The following is a 24,008-nucleotide window of genomic DNA, read 5'->3' as shown; positions in this document are numbered from 1 at the left end:
TGATGGGGTTGTTTGTTTTTTTCTTGTAAATTTGTTTGAGTTCATTGTAGATTCTGGATATTAGCCCTTTGTCAGATGAGTAGGTTGCGAAAATTTTCTCCCATGTTGTAGGTTGCCTGTTCACTGTGATGGTGGTTTCTTTTGCTGTGCAGAAGCTCTTTAGTTTCATTAGATCCCATTTGTCAATTTTGTCTTTTGTTGCCATTGCTTTTGGTGTTTTGGACATGAAGTCCTTGCCCATGTCTATGTCCTGAATGGTAATGTCTAGGTTTTCTTCTAGGGTTTTTATGGTTTTAGGTCTAACGTTTAAATCTTTAATCCATCTTGAATTGATTTTTGTATAAGGTGTAAGGAAGGGATCCAGTTTCAGCTTTCTACATATGGCTAGCCAGTTTTCCCAGCACCATTTATTAAATAGGGAATTCTTTCGCCATTGCTTGTTTTTCTCAGGTTTGTCAAAGATCAGATAGTTGTAGGTATGCGGCGTTATTTCTGAGGGCTCTGTTCTGTTCCATTGATCTATATCTCTGTTTTGGTACCAGTACCATGCTGTTTTGGTTACTGTAGCCTTGTAGTATAGTTTGAAGTCAGGTAGTGTGATGCCTCCAGCTTTGTTCTTTTGGCTTAGGATTGACTTGGCGATGCGGGCTCTTTTTTGGTTCCATATGAACTTTAAAGTAGTTTTTTCCAATTCTGTGAAGAAAGTCATTGGTAGCTTGATGGGGATGGCATTGAATCTGTAAATTACCTTGGGCAGTATGGCCATTTTCACGATATTGATTCTTCCTACCCATGAGCATGGAATGTTCTTCCATTTGTTTGTATCCTCTTTTATTTCCTTGAGCAGTGGTTTGTAGTTCTCCTTGAAGAGGTCCTTCACATCCCTTGTAAGTTGGATTCCTAGGTATTTTATTCTCTTTGAAGCAATTGTGAATGGGAGTTCACTCATGATTTGGCTCTCTGTTTGTCTGTTGTTGGTGTATAAGAATGCTTGTGATTTTTGTACATTGATTTTGTATCCTGAGACTTTGCTGAAGTTGCTTATCAGCTTAAGGAGATTTTGGGCTGAGACAATGGGGTTTTCTAGATAAACAATCATGTCGTCTGCAAACAGGGACAATTTGACTTCCTCTTTTCCTAATTGAATACCCTTTATTTCCTTCTCCTGCTTGATTGCCCTGGCCAGAACTTCCCACACTATGTTGAATAGGAGTGGTGAGAGAGGGCATCCCTGTCTTGTGCCAGTTTTCAAAGGGAATGCTTCCAGTTTTTGCCCATTCAATATGATATTGGCTGTGGGTTTGTCATAGATAGCTCTTATTATTTTGAAATACGTCCCATCAATGCCTAATTTATTGAGAGTTTTTAGCATGAAGTGTTGTTGAATTTTGTCAAAGGCTTTTTCTGCATCTATTGAGATAATCATGTGGTTTTTGTCTTTGGCTCTGTTTATATGATGGATTACATTTATTGATTTGCGTATATTGAACCAGCCTTGCATCCCAGGGATGAAGCCCACTTGATCATGGTGGATAAGCTTTTTGATGTGCTGCTGGATTCGGTTTGCCAGTATTTTATTGAGGATTTTTGCATCAATGTTCATCAAGGATATTGGCCTAAAATTCTCTTTTTTGGTTGTGTCTCTGCCCGGCTTTGGTATCAGAATGATCCTGGCCTCATAAAATGAGTTAGGGAGGATTCCCTCTTTTTCTATTGATTGGAATAGTTTCAGAAGGAATGGTACCAGTTCCTCCTTATACCTCTGGTAGAATTCGGCTGTGAATCCATCTGGTCCTGGACTCTTTTTGGTTGGTAAACTATTGATTATTGCCACAATTTCAGCTCCTGTTATTGGTCTATTCAGAGATTCAACTTCTTCCTGGTTTAGTCTTGGGAGAGTGTATGTGTCGAGGAATGTATCCATTTCTTCTAGATTTTCTAGTTTATTTGCATAGAGGTGTTTGTAGTATTCTCTGATGGTAGTTTGTATTTCTGTGGGATCGGTGGTGATAGCCCCTTTATCATTTTTTATTGCATCTATTTGATTCTTCTCTCTTTTTTTCTTTATTAGTCTTGCTAGCGGTCTATCAATTTTGTTGATCTTTTCAAAAAACCAGCTCCTGGATTCATTAATTTTTTGAAGGGTTTTTTGTGTCTCTATTTCCTTCAGTTCTGCTCTGATTTTAGTTATTTCTTGCCTTCTGCTAGCTTTTGAATGTGTTTGCTCTTGCTTCTCTAGTTCTTTTAATTGTGATGTTAGGGTGTCAATTTTGGATCTTTCCTGCTTTCTCTTGTGGGCATTTAGTGCTATAAATTTCCCTCTACACACTGCTTTGAATGCATCCCAGAGATTCTGGTATGTTGTGTCTTTGTTCTCGTTGGTTTCAAAGAACATCTTTATTTCTGCCTTCATTTCGTTATGTACCCAGTAGTCATTCAGGAGTAGGTTGTTCAGTTTCCATGTGGTTGAGCGGCTTTGAGTGAGATTTTTAATCCTCAGTTCTAGTTTGATTGCACTGTGGTCTGAGAGATAGTTTGTTATAATTTCTGTTCTTTTACATTTGCTGAGGAGAGCTTTACTTCCAACTATGTGGTCAATTTTGGAATAGGTGTGGTGTGGTGCTGAAAAAAATGTATATTCTGTTGATTTGGGTTGGAGAGTTCTGTAGATGTCTATTAGGTCTGCTTGGTACAGAGCTGAGTTCAATTCCTGGGTATCCTTGTTGACTTTCTGTCTCGTTGATCTGTCTAATGTTGACAGTGGGGTGTTAAAGTCTCCCATTATTAATGTGTGGGAGTCTAAGTCTCTTTGTAGGTCACTCAGGACTTGCTTTTTGAATCTGGGTGCTCCTGTATTGGGTGCATATATATTTAGGATAGTTAGCTCCTCTTGTTGAATTGATCCTTTTACCATTATGTAATGGCCTTCTTTGTCTCTTTTGATCTTTGTTGGTTTAAAGTCTGTTTTATCAGAGACTAGGATTGCAACCCCTGCCTTGTTTTGTTTTCCATTTGCTTGGTAGATCTTCCTCCATCCTTTTATTTTGAGCCTATGTGTGTCTCTGCACGTGAGATGGGTTTCCTGAATACAGCACACTGATGGGTCTTGACTCTTTATCCAACTTGCCAGTCTGTGTCTTTTAATTGGAGAATTTAGTCCATTTACATTTAAAGTTAATATTGTTATGTGTGAATTTGATCCTGTCATTATGATGTTAGCTGGTGATTTTGCTCGTTAGTTGATGCAGTTTCTTCCTAGTCTCGATGGTCTTTACATTTTGGCATGATTTTGCAGTGGCTGGTACCGGTTGTTCATTTCCATGTTTAGCACTTCCTTCAGGAGCTCTTTTAGGGCAGGCCTGGTGGTGACAAAATCTCTCAGCATTTGCTTGTCTGTAAAGTATTTTATTCCTCCTTCACTTATGAAGCTTAGTTTGGCTGGATATGAAATTCTGGGTTGAAAATTCTTTTCTTTAAGAATGTTGAATATTGGCCCCCACTCTCTTCTGGCTTGTAGGGTTTCTGCCAAGAAATCCACTGTTAGTCTGATGGGCTTCCCTTTGAGGGTAACCCGACCTTTCTCTCTGGCTGCCCTTAACATTTTTTCCTTCATTTCAACTTTGGTGAATCTGACAATTATGTGTCTTGGAGTTGCTCTTCTCGAGGAGTATCTTTGTGGCGTTCTCTGTATTTCCTGAATCTGAATGTTGGCCTGCCTTGCTAGATTGGGGAAGTTCTCCTGGATAATATCCTGCAGAGTGTTTTCCAACTTGGTTCCATTCTCCCCATCACTTTCAGGTACACCAATCAGACGTAGATTTGGTCTTTTCACATAGTCCCATATTTCTTGGAGGCTTTGCTCATTTCTTTTTATTCTTTTTTCTCTAGACTTCCCTTCTCGCTTCATTTCATTCATTTCATCTTCCATTGCTGATACCCTTTCTTCCAGTTGATCGCATCGGCTCCTGAGGCTTCTGCATTCTTCACGTAGTTCTCGAGCCTTGGTTTTCAGCTCCATCAGGTCCTTTAAGCACTTCTCTGTATTGGTTATTCTAGTTATACATTCTTCTAAATTTTTTTCAAAGTTTTCAGCTTCTTTGCCTTTGGTTTGAATGTCCTCCCGTAGCTCAGAGTAATTTGATCGTCTGAAGCCTTCTTCTCTCAGCTCGTCAAAGTCATTCTCCGTCCAGCTTTGTTCCGTTGCTGGTGAGGAACTGCGTTCCTTTGGAGGAGGACAAGCGCTCTGCGTTTTAGAGTTTCCAGTTTTTCTGTTCTGTTTTTTCCCCATCTTTGTGGTTTTATCTACTTTTGGTCTTTGATGATGGTGATGTACAGATGGGTTTTCGGTGTGGATGTCCTTTCTGTTTGTTAGTTTTCCTTCTAACAGACAGGACCCTCAGCTGCAGGTCTGTTGGAATACCCTGCCATGTGAGGTGTCAGTGTGCCCCTGCTGGGGGGTGCCTCCCAGTTAGGCTGCTTGGGGGTCAGGGGTCAGGGACCCACTTGAGGAGGCAGTCTGCCCGTTCTCAGATCTCCAGCTGCGTGCTGGGAGAACCATTGCTCTCCTCAAAGCTGTCAGACAGGGACATTTAAGTCTGGGGAGGTTACTGCTGTCTTTTTGTTTGTCTGTGCCCTGCCCCCAGAGGTGGAGCCTACAGAGGCAGGCAAGCCTCCTTGAGCTGTGGTGGGCTCCACCCAGTTCGAGCTTCCAGGCTGCTTTGTTTACCTAAGCAAGCCTGGGCAATGGCGGGCGCCCCTCCCCCAGCCTCGCTGCCGCCTTGCAGTTTGATCTCAGACTGCTGTGCTAGCAATCAGCGAGACTCCGTGGGCGTAGGACCCTCCGAGCCAGGTGTGGGATATAGTCTTGTGGTGCGCCGTTTTTTAAGCCGGTCTGAAAAGCGCAATATTCGGGTGGGAGTGACCCGATTTTCCAGGTGAGTCCGTCACCCCTTTCTTTGACTCGGAAAGGGAACTCCCTGACCCCTTGCGCTTCCCAGGTGAGGCAATGTCTCGCCCAGCTTCGGCTCGCGCACGGTGCGCGCACCCACTGGCCTGCGCCCACTGTCTGGCACTCCCTAGTGAGATGAACCCGGTACCTCAGATGGAAATGCAGAAATCACCCGTCTTCTGCGTCACTCATGCTGGGAGCTGTAGACCGGAGCTGTTCCTATTCGGCCATCTTGGCTCCTCCCCTATTTTTTTTCTAGTATTCTTAATAGACAAATAATTCTCACGAGTCAACTAGAAATACTTCAAAACCTACACACACACACACACACACACACGCACACACACACACGCACCTTTAACACAGGCCATTTTGAAAAGGAGCGGACTGAGACCAAGAAAAGCTGTGTAACTTACACAAGGCCACACGGTCAGCAGGCAGCAGAATCCAGATTGGTTCCAGAATCCATGCATGAAACCACCATACCTTGATATAGTCATAGACAAAAGATGGGAAGGGGAGAGAAACAGCAGATGCTAGCAGTGTTTTCTTCTGACTTGCAAACCAATATATAGTTTATATTAACTTCTTTGGAACATGAGGGTTGTCTCTCTACCCACAATAGATCCCATGCTGGTGTCTCTGCTCTTTCAGACAAAAGCATTTTCTGGTGAGTCCAGGACCATGTTCTAAGCAAAGGATCCCATGCCCGGGTCAATACACCTCTGGGTTGAGTGCTGGCCCTGGCCCAAAACATAGGAACCTTATAAGCGACAAAGGCCCTGTTGGGGCCCTAAGGCATGGCTTTGTCTCCTTCTGAAGCTGTACCCTGAAACTCTGTCTTTCCTAAAGCAATCCATTCATATGAGACATTCCTCTAAGCAATAAATCTCTTAACATTATTATTCCTGCAGGAGTCGGGGGTGCCTAGACTGTCAGAGTTTTCTTGGGAGATAAAATTGTTCTGGAAATGATATGTTGGTACATTTATCTTCATTTTCTACCCTATCCCCCCAACCCCTATGTAGATCTGGAAAGTCCTCTCCTACAGCAGAAAGGGCTGTGTCTTGGCATATGAAGCAAAGCAGATGTCTACCTTTCATCTTTTCTCCACCATTCCACCATGACTTAAAGAAAACCCAAATTTTTGTTGCACTTCCTATAAATTTTCAGATAAGTCACCTTCTGAAATTAGTATCCCAGCCCCGGCATAAATGCTTTTTTTTCCCTATACTTGGGCTTCTCCTACTATATACCAATTACTGAAATTCATCTCATACTTGGCTACAAATGTCACTGTTTTCTTCTTCTGACCTTGTTCCCTGTTGAGTCTGCAACATCCCAGACCACAAAAAGCAAATACCAGGAGTATTTTGGGGAGACATGGCCAGCTGACTTCACAATTACTTAGTCTGCTCCAGGCTCTCCCAAAGTCAAGGTCTGCTTGAATTTTGCCAGTGCTTTTGTTCCATGTCCTAACTTTGACATCTCTTTCAACATCTTTCTGCATGTAGGTTGCACATAGCATCATCTCCTACCTAGAAGCATCCTCTAGCTATAAACAAGTCTCTCTAAGCCTATTTTCACAAAAGAGGCTTTCATGCTTACCTGATTCCCTGGAAGGCAAGCCATCATCCATCACTGTGCTACAGGGTGGTCTCTAGAGCTATCACATCCTCTACTTTACTGCTTCTCTGATTTCTGCTCCCAGACCCTGGGAAATTCCTCTCAGTCTTACGGGTGAGATGAAATTTTAAAACATCAGCTCTCAGTTGGACCCTTGTGGGTAAAAGCCACCTCCCTTCAATCCACACTCAACACTTTCCCATTCCCCATTGCAATTTTTCTTTGTTTACTTTTTTATTATGTGTGCAGATGTCATCCTCACTCTTAGAATGAAACCCCATAAAAGCAAGAATTATTTAATTCATTTTTAATATCCCCTAGGCACTTTTTCACCAGCATCTGGTACAAGGTTTTATTCATAGCAGGCGTTCTGCAAATATTTTATTTACTTACTTTGTTTGTTTGTTTGTTTGTTTGCTTGCTTGCTTGCTTCCTTGCTTTAAAGAGCACCTAGATTTTCAGGCCAGGGTAGAGTGCTCATGGCCATCTTAAAGTTTCTTCAATATTTTGAATACTAAAGCCAACTGACATGGAGGATATAGGGCTTGAAAGACAGGGAGCACCGAGCAAGTCTGGAATTCTTTCTTTTGATCTTCTGTAATTAACTTGCTCTGTGAATATGGTACTTTCCCTCCCAAGGCTGCAGCAGATCCCCGTTCTGACCACTACTCCAACATGCATCACTCTTCCTGCTCTGCCCAACCTTGTCCTTGCGACAAGCTGCCATTCCTTCTTCAGGACTCATTCAAGGATTTCCTTCTCTGGAGAGACTTTCCTGCCTCCTGCTGAGGCCCCTCTGCTCTCAACTCCTATAGGACCTGATGAGAATCCCTAACATATCCTGTATCTGTTTGACTATAGTTTGGCTGCAAGGAATAAACAACTCCAAAATAACAGTGGCTTAAACAAGATAGAAATTTTCTTCTCATGTTAAGAGAAAAAAACCCAACAAATTATGAGTAAGCAGTTCAAGGTTGGTGAAGCTACTCCACGGTACCATCAGAGACCTAGGCTTCTAAACTTCAACACTCTAGTACTTGGCCTCCATACTCAAGGTCACTTCATGTTTCCAGAAGGCTGCTGGAGTTTCAGGCCAGAAGAAGGAAAAAAGGCAACTAGGAAAGAGCAGCCCCTTCTTCTCCATTAGCTTCCTTTAAAGCACTCCTGGGAAGTCCACATAAGACATTTCTATTTACATTTCCTTACACAGACAATATTTTTGCTACTTTATGATTTTCTTAATAATATTTTTTCTCTAGCTTGCGCTTTCTTATAAAAATACAGTATAAAATACAGTATATATGTATTATAAGGAAGAAAAAACATGTTTACTATTGATTAAGTGGAAGTGGTCCACTTAAGGGGATTAAGATCTCCAACCTCATCATCTTCATCTTCATTTTAAGTAGGTTGAAGAGAAAGATGAGGGGTTAGTCTTGCTGCCACAGGGGTGACAGCGACAGGAGAGGAAGGCACACTTGGTGTAACTTTACAGAAAGACATCATAATTTCTGCCTGACTTTTTTTGCTTTTCCATTTCTTGAAAAATGATGTTTCTCTATGGTACCAATTTTTCTTTCACCATTTGCTTTAGTTTTAGTGCCCATATCATGGAAGGGTCCATGCGTAAAAGAAGTCAAAAGCAGTCTTGAATAATCACCCTTCTGCCTGACCGTCAACTGTCAATTTGTCTTCTGGTACTGCTTCTGTGTCATCTTCCTCATCACCTGGCAGTGGTTCAGAACCACTCATCTCCATCAAGTTATCCTCTGTTAATTTCTCTGGTGTGGTGTCTATTAGCTATTGAATTGGATAATTGGAGAAACAAGATCCATATCTTGAAACCCTTCATCTTCCACCTTTTTTGCCTTATCCACAGTCTCTTTTACGATTTCCTGGGTTGGCTCCATCATAAATCCTGTGAAGTCATGCACAACAACTGGACACAGTTTTCTCCAGCAGAAACTTATTGTTTCAAGCTTGATGGCTTTCATGGCTTCTTCTATAACAACAATGGCATCTGCAACGTTATAATCCTTCCAGACCTTCATGATGTTCTCTTGGGCTCTCTTCCACAGTACTGACAGTCCTTTGCAAAGGGTACCATGTGTAATGAGGCTTAAAGGTCCTATGACTCCTTGATCTAGAGACTGAATTAGAGACATTGTGCTTCGGGGCAAGTAGACCACTCAACACCTTCAACGTTGAAGGCATGAGGCTCTGAGTGGCCAGGGGCATTGTCCATTATCAAAGGAACTTTGAAAGGCACTCCCTTACTGGCAAGGTATTTCCTGACTTCAGGAACAAAGCATCGTTGGAACTAATCCAGACAAAGAGTTCTCGTTGTCCAGGCCTTCTTGTTGTACAACTGAAAGACTGGCAGCTGGTGTTTATCTTTTCCCTTCAAGGCTTGGAGATTGGCAACTTTCTGGATAAGAGCAGCCCGGTCATAAACTTGACTACATTTGCACAAAACAGTAGACTTAGCCTAACCCTTCTGGCCTTAAATCCTGGTGCTCACTTCTCTTCCTTACTAATAACTGTCCTTTGTGGCTTTTTTTTTTTTTTTCCCAGAATAGGGCACTTTTGTCTGTATTAAAAGCCTACTTCGGCAGATATCCTTTCTCTTCAATGATTTTCTTTTTTTTTTTTTCCTTTTCAGATAACTGTTTTTAAAGTTTTATTTTTATTTATTTTATTTATTTATTTTTATTTTTTTTTACTATTATTATACTTTAAGTTTTTGGGTACATGTGCACAATGTGCAGGTTAGTTACATATGTATACATGTGCCATGCTGGTGTGCTGCACCCATTAACTCGTCATTTAGCATTAGCTATATCTCCTAATGCTATCCGTCCCCCCTCCACCCACCCCACAACAGTCCCCAGAATGTGATGTTCTCCTTCCTGTGTCCATGTGTTCTCATTGTTCAGTTCCCATCTATGAGTGAGAACATGCGGTGTTTGGTTTTTTGTCCTTGTGATAGTTTACTAAGAATGATGATTTCCAATTTCATCCATGTCCCTACAAAGGCCATGAACTCATCATTTTTTATGGCTGCATAGTATTCCATGGTGTATATGTGCCACATTTTCTTAATCCAGTCTGTCATTGTTGGACATTTGGGTTGGTTCCAAGTCTTTGCTATTGTGAATAGTGCCACAATAAACATACGTGTGCATGTGTCTTTATAGCAGCATGATTTATAGTCCTTTGGGTATATACCCAGTAATGGGATGGCTGGGTCAAATGGTATTTCTAGTTCTAGATCCCTGAGGAATCGCCACACCAACTTCCACAATGGTTGAACTAGTTTACAGTCCCACCAACCGTGTAAAAGTGTTCCTATTTCTCCACATCCTCTCCAGCACCTGTTGTTTCCTGACTTTTTAATGATTGCCATTCTAACTGGTGTGAGATGGTATCTCATTGTGGTTTTGATTTGCATTTCTCTGATGGCCAGTGATGATGAGCATTTTTTCATGTGCCTTTTGGCTGCATAAATGTCTTCTTTTGAGAAGTGTCTGTTCATATCCTTTGCCCACTTTTTGATGGGGTTGTTTGTTTTTTTCTTGTAAATTTGAACAGAAATTATAACAAACTGTCTCTCAGACCACAGTGCAATCGAACTAGAACTCAGGATTAAGAAACTCACTCAAAATCGCTCAACTACATGGAAACTGAACAACCTGCTCCTAAATGACTACTGGGTACATAACGAAATGAAGGCAGAAATAAAGACGTTCTTTGAAACCAACAAGAACAAAGACACAACATACCAGAATCTCTGGGACACATTCAAAGCAGTGTGTAGAGGGAAATTTATAGCACTAAATGCCCACAAGAGAAAGCAGGAAAGATCCAAAATTGACACCCTAACATCACAATTAAAAGAACTAGAGAAGCAAGAGCAAACACATTCAAAAGCTAGCAGAAGGCAAGAAATAACTAAAATCAGAGCAGAACTGAAGGAAATAGAGACATAAAAAACCCTTCAAAAAATTAATGAATCTGGGATCTGGTTTTTTGAAAGGATCAACAAAATTGATAGACCGCTAGCAAGAATAATAAAGAAAAAAAGAGAGAAGAATCAAATAGACACAATAAAAAATGATAAAGGGGATATCACCACCGATCCCACAGAAATACAAACTACCATCAGAGAATACTACAAACACCTCTACGCAAATAAACTAGAAAATCTAGAAGAAATGGATAAATTTCTCAACACATACACTCTCCCAAGACTAAACCAGGAAGAAGTTGAATCCCTGAATAGACCAATAACAGGATATGAAATTGTGGCAATAATCAATAGCTTATCAACCAAAAAGAGTCCAGGACCAGATGGATTCACAGCCGAATTCTACCAGAGGTACAAGGAGGAACTGGTACCATTCCTTCTGAAACTATTCCAATCAATAGAAAAAGAGGGAATCCTCCCTAACTCATTTTATGAGGCCAGCATCATCCTGATACCAAAGCCTGGCAGAGACACAACCAAAAAAGAGAATTTTAGACCAATATCCTTGATGAACATTGATGCAAAAATCCTCAATAAAATACTGGCAAACCGAATCCAGCAGCACATCAAAAAGCTTATCCACCATGATCAAGTGGGATTTTCTTAATACCATACGGGAACTGGTCTCCTGTCTCTTGGTTGGCAGAAATTGCTTCTATTATGTTGATATTTTTCAAGCCAAACCTCTCTCTAAAATTATCAAACTATCCTTTGCTGGCATTAAATTCTCCAGCTTTAGATCCTTTACCTTCCTTTTGCTTTAAGTTGTCACATGATGACATTGCTTTTTCTCTAAACATATTAGAGTCTATAGGTATGACTTTCTTATAGCAATCCTGCACCCACACTAAAGCTACATTTTTCAATACAAGATTAAAAGTATTTCACAAAAGTGCAAGATTTCCACACCTGCTGGTGTCACTGCAGCAACAGCTTCACAAATTTCCTTTTCTTTTTTTACTATGGCCCTTACATGGGATTTACTTATCTTGAAATGGTGGGCAACTGCAGCTGCAGACCTCAATCTACGGTATGTGTCAGGCAATTCAACTTTTTCTTGTACTGTCATTACTTTTCTCTGCTTCTTGGGAGCACTTCCAGCATCACTATGGTGTGATTCAAGGTTTACTGTATTGTACCAAACATGATGAAATGTACAGGAGAACCCAAAGAGATCACTTTTTACTTTGATACACAATTCCTTAGCATCACACAGCATTTAAGCGAATACTCACAGCAGGTGAACTCACTGCAATAGCAACTGTAGGTGGCTACAAAATTATTATAATAGAACAGTATGTACTACAGTTAATTTTATGCAGCTATGATTTAACACTGCATCATTACTTTTAAATATTTCTACTGTAAATGGTGCCATGTATGGTCTCTTTGCATAAGTTTTAATAAATTTTAGCTTTCTATAATAGATTTGTGTATATTTTACGGTAGTAAATCACAAAATAGACTAGTACCTACATATATTTTATGGATTCATGACATAACCCTTTTTCTAGGCTACACAGTTTGTCTGCAACTTTTTTCAAGCTGTTGCAAATCATCAACAAATTTTCCAATATATTTATTGAAAAAAATCCATGTATAAGTAGACTCACACAGTTCAAACTCATGTTGCTTAAGGGTCAATTGTACCATCTATTTTTAAGACCCTGGAAGGAAATAAGATCAGGCTTCAAACAAAAGACTCTGCATATAGTTTATAAAGATTCGATAGAAGTAGCAGAAACCTGATCAAGCCAAGGTAATATTAGAGAATCTAAACTGACACATAAATATGGAAGAATTGTACCTTGTCAGCATCCTATCTCTCTTTGCTCTGCGAATCCAGTGTCAGTTGCTCTTTCTCTCTGATTCACTAGAATCAAACAGAGCTTTCACAGACCAGGGGAAGAGGCTAAATGATTTGCCTGCTACTAACATGTTTAGAGAGAAATTCAAATCTTCTGGCTTTAAGTGTATTAAATTACTCAACATTAAATTACTGACCACATTGTCAGTTCATGGCAAGTTTCAGTTGATAGGTTCTTTTTGATCAGTGACTATCTTTCAATGGTCATTTCCCAGTTTTGGTTTCTACCTAAACTTCACTACTGGTCAGCCAGAAATTCAATTCACTCTTGGTGGCTGGATTTATTCCCAACAAATGGAAAACACTTCTGGTTAAATAGGAGCTTGCTAAGAAAATGCAAGGACAGCACAAATTAATGAACAAGTACTAATCAACCCAATTTGGTGAATCTCCCACGAATAAAACCAAATCTAAGTTCCACAAAATACCTTGATGACTCATTTTTATGGGAGAATGTGTTGTAGTCCCAGAGCTCTCTCTGAGGACATAAACACTCTTAGACTTCTGAAATAATTTGCCCTTTGTACAAGATAGACTCAGCTAAAAGAAACTATAAAAATGTTATTAAGGCCGGGCACGGTGGCTCACGCCTGTAATCCCAGCACTTTGGGAGGCCGAGGCGGGCGGATCACGAGGTCAGGAGATCGAGACCATCCTGGCTAACATGGTGAAACCCCGTCTCTACTAAAAATACAAAAAATTAGCCGGGCGTGGTGGCGGGCGCCTGTAGTCCCAGCTACTCGGGAGGCTGAGGCAGGAGAATGGCGTGAACCCGGGAAGGCGGAGCTTGCAGTGAGCTGAGATTGCGCCACTGCACTCCAGCCTGGGCGACAGAGCCAGACTCCGTCTCAAAAAAAAAAAAAAAAAAAAAAAGTTATTAAATTGTTTGACTAGTTATTCTACTTTGACACCATAAAAAGTCTAGTTCATAAGAGATTTTCAAAATTTGAATAATTCTTCAAAGAGTTAATGGTTTTGAAAGTGTACTGTGTAAAAAGTAAGGGCAGGCTTTTTCAACTTTTGATTACCAAATGTGAGACCCTGTGAAATGGAACCCAATATGACCCTGTTTTAAATGTCTATATTTATTGTCTATTTTATCCCGGGAACAAGGCCTAATCCAGAGACATTTTGAGCTCATCAAATATGTAAATTGTTTTTCAAACACTTTGGGGTTACCACAAAACCTAAATTGTTTTTAGCTAACCAAGCACTTTCTCTCTTTGGTTTCAAAAGCCAATTGTATTTTTTTTTGAAGAAAATTTAATTCAGATGTTTCTGATTCACTTGCACTTAAATAATTAAAATGCTATTTTGCAAGAACTGATTGGTGTGCAAGAAAGCTCATGAGTCTCTTGTCTAAGCTTCTTTAAATCTGTTTTCTGAAAAACACGAAGTCTTGCTTTGCCAAAAGTAAACCAACTCCAGTGGCACATTTGGGTCGAAAGTCTGATTTCAGAGTAAATCCAAAGCTATCCATTTGGAGAAGGGTGAATCAGGCCAAGGCATCTCTTTCAGAGGCTTTGCTGAAAACCTGCTTCTAGGCCCAGGTAGATTTCCAACACAACATGCTGGGAGGGAGTGATAAAGACACAGAAGGTTTTATTACAAACACAGCTGGAGCATCTCAGGCTGGTAATATTTATTTTTAAAGATAATCTTGCTTTAGTTCATTTCCAAGCATCACTAATGCTTCAAGCTGAGATTTTTTTTTGAACCGTGAAAGTTCACATGCCTATTCCCAGGAATCTACAGTTCTCTATCAGAATTTAAGTGTTTGGGACTGAGGGCAGGTGTTACTTCTATCAATAGCTTCTGAAAATTACTATAAGGATATTCTAGATCATCTGAATGACAATCTTGGAGCCAATAACCATCGCACAAACACATTTTTGTTTGAGACTACTGTCTGACTACACCAACTAGTTAGATTTCAACCACCCCCTACTAATGAGTAAGGCATTGATTGCCTCCTCTCCTTCCAATCCAACACTATCATTGTGAGGACTCAATGGAATAATACAGGGAATGAGAATCTAGCACATTGGAAGCATTCCATAAATAGTAGGTACCATTATTTTGCAGGCTTTCCTCCAACACATGACACTCAACAGCATATAGTTTTTGCCACTTCTTAAGGTGAACCCATTAAAAATAGTCTGTATCAAGTTAGTGCATCTAAGTGCAATATCATCAGCCCAGGTCATATCAGTTTCCTGGGTTTCCCTAGCAGATTCTAAGACTGTCTCCCCTTAACCTCTTAGCTATGGGATTCAGAAGGTATCCTGTGGCCCTTAACAAATTCTCACCTGCAGCCAGATTTATAGCTGTTTTAAGGGAAATTTAAACCACCAGCCATTAGCAATGAATATTCCTGGTGTCCATGAGGAAGGGGTGTCATAATACATATGCCATAATCCAGAATACTTCATGCTAACAAAAGAAACTCTTCTTAAAATTCTGCGGTTAATAATGTGAGTATTCCTGTCTTCAAGGGAAAAAAAAATCCTCCATGTCTCTGAAAATTTTCTCTCTGGCTTCCAGATGAACACCCAACCTTGACGGAGTCTCAGGGTTTTGTCCTTAGTTACACCAAGATCACACCATTGACAAAGGCAACTGGACACAGACAATAAAAAGCCATTAATGAGGATTCTACTGGTTGATGCAACTGAACAAATATGTATTGAGCACCTATTGTCAGTCACCATGCTTGTTGCCATTGAAGACAGAAAACAACGAGACCCAGTGTGGCACCTGTCCTCAAGTTAACATGGCTTGAGAAAAGCAGATTAGATAGAAACATAAATAACTAACAACGCAAGCCAGAATGTGAAAAATTTCATTAGATGCACATAAAAAGGTCTAAGGTAGCATAAAGGGAAATGAAAGCATGTGACAGACATGACATCTGAAATGCCTCTAGAAAGAGTGGTAATATTTAGAAGGACAATACCATAAGTGATTAATTCGTTTTCTACTCTCAACAGTTTCCCCATTAAGGGGTTCAGGCAGTATCTTTGTACACCCAGCTGTTAGTGCCTAGAGCACAATAAATGCTGATTAATGTTGAATTAAGTAATGAGATCATCAATTAAGTTTGTAAACTTAATTTATACTTGGAAGGTACAAATAAAGGTTGAATAACTGAATAAGTAAATGGGTCGAATACTCCAAATAAATTAACTTTTTGGGAAGATCACATCACCTACCTCCTCATTTACCAGGGAAGAAAGCTGAAGTGCAGAGAACTGACTGATGGGACTGGCCTTGCTCACAGGGCTGGAGAGTAGCAGAGCCAAGACTAGAACCTCAGACCTTTAATTCTCAGTGACCTTTCCACTCATTCCAGGAGCTAATCACTTTTTATTCTCGGAATTCAACTGAATTCTGCTAAATAATCTCTCATTCAAATTTGTATGATTTTATGGCAAAATGGAGCTTAACTATGTCAATTCCTTTATCTCATAGCTGAAGCCAGATTGATTTCTCCACATCACCATGGCGATAGCTGGCTACTCTCTACAGGAACCCAACTCCAAACAAAAGGACTTCATAACTGGCTGTGGGTCCTGCTGATCAGGCCTGGCTGGGAGAAGCTGGCATGGAGTCTGGGGCACCCCTCTGCCAGCAACAGGGCCACAGTATCAAGGGTGCATGTCCCCCACAGAGCCACAGTGTTGAGGGTGCAGAGATGAGTGGAGAGGGAGCAGAGGGAAGCTCAGGGTCACTGAAAGGATTGTTTTACTTTATTGCTTTTTGTTTCATTTTTTTACAACTGATATCCACATTTCAAAACAAAAGAATAAGACTTCTGGTAGATTTCCTCAAAGGCAGCTACTGAGAGATTTGCCAAAGCCATTGCCCCAGGGGTTGGTTTACATAAACAAGGTCATTGGAAAGCCATGTAATCTGAACTTTTCTCTCTGGCCTATGCCAGCATTTTAGCTGCCAATAAGTAGACTTGCTTTTTGTTTCCAAAAATAAAAAGTTATTATACTCTTGCTACCCAAGTCTACCCTTGGCCACTCCACGGACGATCACTAAGAGCAGAGGGATGCACTTTGTGGTGCTGTTTTTGGAAAGCTCCTATTTAGAAAACTCTTGAGGATATGCTGTCATGAAGGGGCTGGCTGCTATGGACAGGCAGTGACCATCTAATGGAGCCCCTGGAAGTACCTCTCCTGCCACGGACACATGGCTTCCATTAGTCAAGAGCTTGCTGGCTTTCTGACCTGGAAGAATTCTCTCCCATTGTTATACATATCCAGTGCTTCTCTAGCCCGGACATGAAGGTAAAGAAGGAAAAACATGGAAAATGGTACATCTTCTGTAACTCTGAAAGAGAAAAAATATCCTAGGTTACTGCCAGGAAGGACTCAGAAATGTCAGCTTTCTCTTGAAATTATGGAAAACATGGGAAGTTCCAAAATCGCCATTTCAAACCGTTTTTCTCTGCTCCTCACAGAAGTCCTCTCCTCACACTCTGTCTTCTACTCAGGGTGACCAACTTGTCCCAGTTTGCCTGAGACTTTCCTGGTTTTGGTCCTGGAAGTCCCTTAATGGCGCACATACAAGGAATGCCATCTTACAATTAACACAGAAAAACAAGAAATAAGAAAGAGGAACATCAGGCCAGCCTCCACTCCTGCAGGCACCATTCAGAATTCTCCATGGAGGGAAGAATATTGTCTTCTAGGCTGGAAGTTAGAAAATCAGCATAAATATCAAGGGTTCTAATAATAGTCTATTGTGAAAGATTTTGAGACCCTTGCAACTTAATATGACTTGTGCAAGAAATTTCATCATTACTTTTACATTTCCAAAGTTAATTTTCTTCTAAATGAGTGTTACCAGTGAAATGCTCATTCTGCATTACTCCTATCTCTGCTTCTCTTGTCACACTGCCTTCTCCCCGTATGACCTTCCTGCATTCCTCTTACAAGTACTTTGTGATGACATTGGGCCCCCTGGATAATCTAGGATAATGACCCTATTTCAATATCCTTAACTTAATAACATCTGCAAAATTCCTTTTACCTTGTAAGGTAACATATTCATGGGTTCTGGGGATTAGGACCTGGACAGCTTTGAGGGGGCCATTAGTCCTCCTACCACAGGAGAAGAGAGGCTAGAGGTGGGAAGGGAGGTGGGACATAAAATGGTAAATCAAGATGACCTGGTCTCCTCAATAGCAATAGGCAAGATTTCTCTCTGAGACCTCTACCAGCTAGCTATTCTCCCTGTATAACAGGAGTTAATGCTCCTCACAGGCACATTTCCGTGAAGAATGCTAGACATTCCCTCCATGTCTTCAAGGTAGGGCCAAAAGCTTCACCAAAACTCCAGCAGGCAGCTAAACTTTTTTTTCTAACGTGGATATTAGAAACAAAGTCACAAAACAGAGAAGTGTAGGAAAGAAGAGATTTAATTTGGGGGTTTAGAATATGAGTGGGTCACAGCTCCTCTTTTCACCAGTGTTTAGCTATGCTTATGCAGAAACATTGTAGATTTAGAACAACTATTTTATTTTGTTAAGGATAAACACTGAAGAAGAAAATATGTATACAAATGTACACACAAATTACAGAGTGGGACTTGCACCACTCAGCATGTTGAATGGTATGGATAAAATGAACCACAGCTATTTTATTTATTTATTTATTTATTTATTTTTATTATTATACTTTAAGTTTTAGGGTACATGTGCACAATGTGCAGGTTTGTTACATATGTATACATGTGCCATGTTGGTGTGCTGCACCCATTAACTCATCATTTAGCATTAGGTATATCTCCTAATGCTATCCCTACCCCTTACCCCCACCCCACAAAAGGTCCCAGTGTGTGATGTTCCCCTTCCTGTGTCCATGTGTTCTCATTGTTCAATTCCCACCTATGAGTGAGAACATGTGGTGTTTGGTTTTTTTGTCCTGGCGATAGTTTGCTAAGAATGATGGTTTCCAGCTTCATCCATGTCCCTACAAAGGCCATGAACTCATCATTTTTATGGCTGCATAGTATTCCATGGTGTATATGTGCCACATTTTCTTAATCCAGTCTATCATTGTTGGACATTTGGGTTGATTCCAAATCTTTGCTATTGTGAATAGTGCTGCAATAAACATACGTGTGCATGTGTCTTTATAGCAGCATGATTTATAATCCTTTGGGTATATACCCAGTAATGGGATGGCTGGATCAAATGGCATTTCTACTTCTAGATCCCTGAGGAATCGCCACACCGACTTCCACAATGGTTGAACTAGTTTACAGTCCCACCAACAGTGTAAAAGTGTTCCTATTTCTCCACATCCTCTCCAGCACCTGTTGTTTCCTGACTTTTTAATGATCACCATTCTAACTGGTGTGAGATGGTATCTCATTGTGGTTTTGATTTGCATTTCTCTGATGGCCAGTGATGATGAGCATTTTTTCATGTGTTTTTTGGCTGCATAAAAGTCTTCTTTTGAGAAGTGTCTGTTCATATCCTTTGCCCACTTTTTGATGGGGTTGTTTTTGTCTTGTAAATTTGTTGGAGTTCATTGTAGATTCTGGATATTAGCCCTTTGTCAGATGAGTAGGTTGCAAAAATTTTCTCCCATTCTGTAGGTTGCCTGTTCATTCTGATGGTGGTTTCTTTTGCTGTGCAGAAGCTCTTTAGTTTAATTAGATCCCATTTGTCAATTTTGGCTTTTGTTGCCATTGCTTTTGGTGTTTTAGACATGAAGTCCTTGACCATGCCTATGTCCTGAATGGTATTGCCTAGGTTTTCTTCTAGGGTTTTTATGGTTTTAGGTCTAACATTTAAGTCTTTAATCCATCTTGAATTGATTTTTGTATAAGGTGTAAGGAAGGGATCCAGTTTCAGCTTTCTACATATGGCTAGCCAGTTTTCCCAGCACCATTTATTAAATAGGGAATCATTTCCCCATTTCTTGTTTTTGTCAGGTTTGTCAAAGATCAGATAGTTGTAGATATGCAGCATTATTTCTGAGGGCTCTGTTCTGTTCCATTGGTCTAGATCTCTGTTTTGGTACCAGTACCATGCTGTTTTGGTTACTGTAGCCTTGTAGTATAGTTTGAAGTCAGGTAGTGTGATGCCTCCAGCTTTGTTCTTTTGGCTTAGGATTGACTTGGCAATGCGGGCTCTTTTTTGGTTCCATATGAACTTTAAAGTAGCTTTTTCCAACTCTGTGGAGAAAGTCATTGGTAGCTTGATGGGGATGGCATTGAATCTATAAATTATCTTGGGCAGTATGGCCATTTTCACTATATTGATTCTTCCTACCAATGAGCATGGAATGTTCTTCCATTTGTTTGTATCCTCTTTTATTTCATTGAGCAGTGGTTTGTAGTTCTCCTTGAAGAGGTCCTTCACATCCCTTGTAAGTTGGATTCCTAGGTGTTTTATTCTCTTCGAAGCAATTGTGAATGGGAGTTCACTCATGATTTGGCTCTCTGTTTGTCTGTTACTGGTGTATAAGAATGCTTGTGATTTTTGCACATTGATTTTGTATCCTGAGACTTTGCCCAAGTTGCTTTTCAGCTTAAGGAGATTTTGGGCTGAGACGATGGGGTTTTCTAGATATAACCAGAGCTATTTTATATCAGAGACCAATATAAGCAGAGAGTCCCCAAAGTCGGTTTGCATGAGGGTTTTGTTGATATCTTAGCAGAGGTTCAAGGATGCACTTAGTCATCCAGTCACCTGGCAGTCTGAAGCTTCCTTACCCTCCGTTATACCTGATGAGCTAAGCAACAGTAGACAATGTCTTCATGCAAGGGGCACTGAGCACAGGCCTCCAGTCTTACAAGCCTACATCCTTGACCAGAAAGGAAGGAATCCTGCAGATTGGTTATAAAGATCCCCATACAGGGCATTTGGTGTGGAGATAAACATAAACTACACTTTTTCCCCTATAATTATATTTACAATCTTTTAAAAATTCAACTTCTGCAGTAAATCTAAGTGCCAATGTGAGAAGAGCTAAGCTGTCCATTTTCACTTTGCGAATTTCCACAAAGAGAAACAAAGATTTTTTTCATGTGTGCAAGAATTCCCAAATTTAGTCAAGACTGGAATTTCACTGTTTTTATTTTTATAGCAGCAGTGTTTTGCCCATGGGGTGGGAGGAATAAAGAAATGGGAAAAAGAAACAATTTGCCATTAACTTAACAGGAATTGAGGGTGAGGAGTGAAAATCATAAAGTATTTTTGATTTTCTTCATGAGTGATTGGGTCAGTTATTTGGTCAAGCCCATAGGAGGATGTCAAATAATGCTGATATAGGGACCTTGAAAAATCACCTTTTGTTTTTGTGGAAAAAGGAGAGAGGAAATTGAGGTGAAACTGTAAAATGTTTCATTTTTTTATGAAACCAGCAATAGAGAAGGTCCTCTTCAGCCGCCAGTGCAAATGTTTTTGCAAAGTTCAACTGCCAAGTGTCCTTTGATGCCTGCCAATTTTCATAATTGAAAGATACCTTTTTAAATGAACTTGCTGGTTTTCTATTGGGCTGGAGCAACCTTCCCACATCTCGGTCATTCTTTTCCCTCCAGCAAGACCCAGTTCCTTCAAGGACTTCAGTGAAGATATGTGACATTAGAAGGCATATTGCCATGAGAACGCAATACTCAGTGGCACTATTTTACACCAAAGGGATTTTTCATCATAGTTTAAGACTTTTTACTACAAATTACATGGTGAAATGCAAACCAATAATCTCCAAGCAGTGTCAGACAATCAGTTCATACATGAGAACCCTATTGGTCTGCTAGGAATAAAACCAACTCTCGCCTTGTTATTGAACAACTTTGCATAAAACCTGAACTGGGAGAATAACCAAAGAAGTAGAGTGAAGGCAAACACTAATGTCTATAAGAAAACTATTATTTTTGTAGAGGGAAAGGCTGCAAAAAGACACCAAAAGTGTGTTTTCATTGCACTTCATCAAGTCATTTAATAAAACTGCCATTCCTAACACACTACTGGCTACTTTGGAATTGTTTTCGCAGTTACTCAGCAGGAAACTAACATTTGAACTTACCAGTCTTTTGAGTTGCAAATTCAATTTTAAACTTTTTATTTACAAAGCCTCAAGAATATCTATCACTCCAGGCAGAGGAACGATAATAACATCAAGTTTTATGAATTATTACTTTCCAATCAAGGGTGACAGACTTGCTTATAAGAACAGGGTGAGACTTTTCATAAGCAGTAGAGTTCCATCCAAGTTCTCCTGATTCTATTTTGCCAAAGAAAGGAAAAGGATATTACATTTTAAAATAAAATTCCTCCAAATAAAATCCTACCAATGCTTAATGTCTGTGAGTTCTTGTGGTGGCTTTATGTTGTAAATGCTAAGGTTTCATATTACTTATATAAGCTTTAGTCTCCAATAGAGCTGGCAAACAAAACCCAAGAATGCTGAAACAGCTGTAGTACTGTATCTGAGTCATTTGGACGAAAACAGGCAGCGGGGCACGACGCCGGAGCAGTGTTCTCTCAGCCCACTACAACTCTTAGCTTTTCATTTCAGCTTCCAGACAAAGAACTAGTGATGGCTGCGAATCTCATGAAAACTCAGTGAGGCATACAAGTTGGATATTAAGGCAGGAACTTGCTAATATTTTTAAAGGGTCACTTCAAAGGAAAATTCCACGTTCTTAGAATTAAATTCAATTCCTTAGAGGCTTTGATTCTATTCTTGCAAAGGGTGAATCTTACAGATATCCAAACAGCCAGTGCCAGTCAAGAAGAGATGTGTTTTAAATAAGAAAGCCACACAAGGATGGCTACAAATCCTCTACATTAAACTGCATTAGTTTTCACTTCCATTAATTCAGAGTCAGTTACAGAACTGGCCTGAAGTTTGGTAATCAAATCAAGGATAAAAAGAATTATAATTTAAATAGTTTAAAACAGTTTATTAGTCTTTTAAAAATAATTTAGGAGGATTTCTTCAATTATAAATCACTGACATGTTAATTATAAATAATGCTTAAAGAGTGGCACTCTAATTATAAATAAGGCTCATCTGTAGGTCTTCCAAGACCCCCCCCCCCCCCTGCAAGGCAGCTGTTCTTTGCATACATAGTTCAAGTTACTCAGTGTGTGAGAAGGTGGTAAACTCTAGCTTTAAACACAGTTTATTAAAATGTATGTCTCACAAATTGAGGTTGCCTCATTTCCATTAGCCTAAAATAGTAAAATGTTTACTGTAGTCCTTTAGTGCACATTTATTCTCAGACCACCAACTCATCGTGGAACGTTAGGTAAGTTACTTAACCTCTCTGAGCCTAAATGTATTCCTCCAGAGAAATATTAGTTTCCATTCGATTAATGAGTTAATGTATATAATGCACTTACTAGAATACATGGAACAAGGTAGGCCCATAGAAAATGATAGCTATTATTGATACTAGTTGTAATCATAAAAATGGAATATGATAGATTCAGCTGATGTTTTAAGCCACTAATTTAGAATTTCTCCGATTTTTTGAGCCATAAATCTATAATAATTAAAAATGATTTTGACAAGAGTTCAAGAGGAAATGGGTCCCTTGTTTGCCAAAGGGACTTGGTAAATAAGGGCTGGGTATCAGTCAGGAAAGCCATGTGAGTGAGGAGATCCACAAAGACTCAGACTGATCACCGAGATAAAATCACATTTCACCATGTCCCTGGCTGCCTTCTCCTCTACACTCCAAGTCTCCAGAAAATGATGGTCAACGTGCTGATTTTAATATGATAGCTTTGAAAGGCTTGTGCCTCTTCACCTCAATTTTCGGGAAACTTCATTTTTCTTAACTCTCCAAGGCAGCTTTCCAGCCAAGGAATCTATGAGCTAGTTGGGTAGAGCTAGTTAGGTTCTTAATCCAAAAGAATGTCAGGTTTCAGTGTCAAAAAGGCAGGGAATCTGAAGCCATTCTCACGTGCATCGCTGTCTTTCATATGGGAAAGAAGGCTTTGGTGGTGGGTGCTATGAGTGTGTGTCTCTACTCAAAGGATTAGTGAGGGTCTTTTCCCCTTAAGTAATTAGAGAAGAGACCTTTTTTATTAAAACATATCTCCTAGAAAGATATGTTTGGATATCTTTATTGAGCTCCTTCTACATGCCAGTTATTGCTCTACATTCTACTGAGGAAAGAGGAGTGATAAGATGTGGTTTTTGTCCTCCACTTACAAATGCAGGTACCATGTGCAGGACCTGTTGCTATTTGCAGCTCCAAGTCTTAGACCTATGGTTCTGCCCCTAACCTTCACCTAGAAAGAGACATCACAACCCAACATAGATCTCTGTTTTATGTTTTTCCTTGCTTAGGAGGAGCTGTATGATACAAATTTCCTTTGCAATAAAGATATTCATCTGACAGGCAAAGGTTTTATTTCTTAAAAGTGAGTTCAAACAAGCCTCCAGAGATCGGTCAAAAAGAAAGTTTACTTCTTCTCAATTATGGTATATATTTTAAAAGGGATTTTTCAAAATATAATTTTCCTTTCCTAAAAGTTCTTCCTCAGCTCTGCCACTTATCTG

Source organism: Gorilla gorilla, chromosome 14 (assembly GCF_029281585.2).
Source record: "Gorilla gorilla gorilla isolate KB3781 chromosome 14, NHGRI_mGorGor1-v2.1_pri, whole genome shotgun sequence".
NCBI lineage: Eukaryota > Metazoa > Chordata > Mammalia > Primates > Hominidae > Gorilla > Gorilla gorilla.
The sequence above is the reverse complement of the archived record's forward strand: the minus strand, read 5'-3'. Positions refer to the sequence as shown.